Source organism: Triticum aestivum, chromosome 3B, assembly GCF_018294505.1.
Source record: "Triticum aestivum cultivar Chinese Spring chromosome 3B, IWGSC CS RefSeq v2.1, whole genome shotgun sequence".
In the NCBI taxonomy this organism is placed as follows: domain Eukaryota; kingdom Viridiplantae; phylum Streptophyta; class Magnoliopsida; order Poales; family Poaceae; genus Triticum; species Triticum aestivum.
The window spans coordinates 411776604-411778639 of record NC_057801.1 but is presented as its reverse complement, the minus strand read 5'-3'; positions in this window follow the sequence as shown (position 1 = coordinate 411778639).

Here is a 2036-nt window from a genome sequence, read left to right as displayed (position 1 = left end):
TTCCCGAGATACCTAACGGGTATTCGGTACACCGTGCCACGTACCTACCGCATCACAGCCCACCCCTACGGTCAGCGCTGTCCATGGCCTCCAGTAGGCTACAAACACCAGAAACTACTTGCAACTCCTGGACAGAGAACTAGGGTGACTAAGAAGTCGAGAGGGTCCATTGGTTTCGGGCCCAATGCATGGTAGTAGCTGAATCTTAAATCACACATACAGATCTCAGTGCTTAAGGTCGGCTTCAACGAAACAACCCACCATGTACTCCTACATGGCCTCTCATCGATACCTTTACCAAATCATGTTCACCACACCACTCTCATTACCGACATAATCATTTCACTCTAGCCCATCACCCAGATGAACCAGACCTGACATGACTCTAGGCATAGCAGGCATAGCAAGGTAGGAACAACACATACATATGGCTCAATCAACTCCTACACATGCTAGTGGGTTTCATCTAGTTACTGTGGCAATGACAGGTCATGCAGAGGAAATGGGTTCAACTACCGTAGCACACAGCAGTTTGAAACGCGTTGTCTTAATGCAGTAAAAGAGAGCAGGAGCGAGAACATGGGATTGTATCGATATGATCAAATGGTTGGTTGCTTTCCTGATGGTTTGATGCACTGATACGGTTCTTCGTTAGGGTAATCACGGTACTCCTCGGAGGCAGAACCTGTTGCAAAGGACACCGATACACAACCATCACCAAACAATGTGCAACAATATGATGCATGCATGAAACATGGCAAAATGAGTGTGTTGGGCTAATGCAACTAAAACCAGAAGGGTTTGAACAAATTTGAATCAAAGATTCAAATTTCAAACTCAAACATGGCCTTTTAAAGTGCTTTTCCTTGTTCTGCTTAAAACATCAATTTAACTTGTTTGATCATGCATGAAAATAGTACAGATGGGTAGATTGGATTTTTCGGATCATTTTTCATATATAATTTGTCCAATTTGGAGTTACAGAATAAAAGTTATGAATTTTTGAAGTTTAAATAATATTCTGGAATTTCCTGATTTAAATTAAATCCAGAAATATATATATTGCGCCAGCATGACGTCAGCATGACGTCAGTGGTCAACTGTGGCTGGCTGGGGTCAAACCTGACGTGTGGGGGCCACACGTCAGTGACAGGGGGGGTTTAACAGGGTTAAATTAATCCTAATTAGGGATTAGTGGCGCTGGGGCCCACTGTCAGTGTCAGGGGGGTTAACTAACAGTGATTAGCGCTAATCTAACCAACTAGCCGACGGGGCCCACGCGTCAGTGACCCTGGGGGGGTCAAACCCTAGGTCAAACAGGTCAAACCCGCCGGCGACATGACGCCGGCGAGGCCCGAGACGGTGGCGCGATGCGGAAACGCGCTACAGGGCACGGGCGAGGCCGTGCTTGGGCTCGTTGGAGAGCCCTTGCTCCCGCGCGTCGAACGGTGGCCGTGGCTGGGCCTGGGGTGGCCGGAGTCGACGACGGCGAGCTCGGCTGCGGCCGCCGGGGTTCGGTCGTGCACGGAAACGGGGTTGGAGCTCGAAGGCGAGCGAAGCAAGGCGCTAGGGATGCTCTACGGGGCCTTACGAACTTGTTGGACTCGCCGGGGTGACCAAATGGTCACCGGAGCTGCGTCGACGGCGAGCTCGGCGACGGTGGAGGTTTGGCCGTGGTGGGAATGGGGTTACGGTGCGGGAACGAGGGGGGAAAAGAGGGGGAAACGGTGGCGGAGCTCACCGCGGTTGCAGTGGGCGTCGAAGCGGGCTCGGGGACGCGCTGGAGACGGCGAATTCGACGGCGATGATGGTCGGAGCCCGAGGAGGGGAACGGCGACGTGGCGGCGATGCAGGGCTTCCGGAGGGGCTTGGCTTGGTGGGGAGGAAGAGGGAGTCGAGGCGGAGCTCCTGAGCTCAGCGGAGGGGCGAGGGGTGGCCGGTGATGGCTGCTATGGCGAACGGCGGCGATGGTGGTGTTCGGCCGTGAGAGAGGGAGCGAGGGAGAGGAGGGAGGAGCCGAGGGAGAGTGTGAGAGA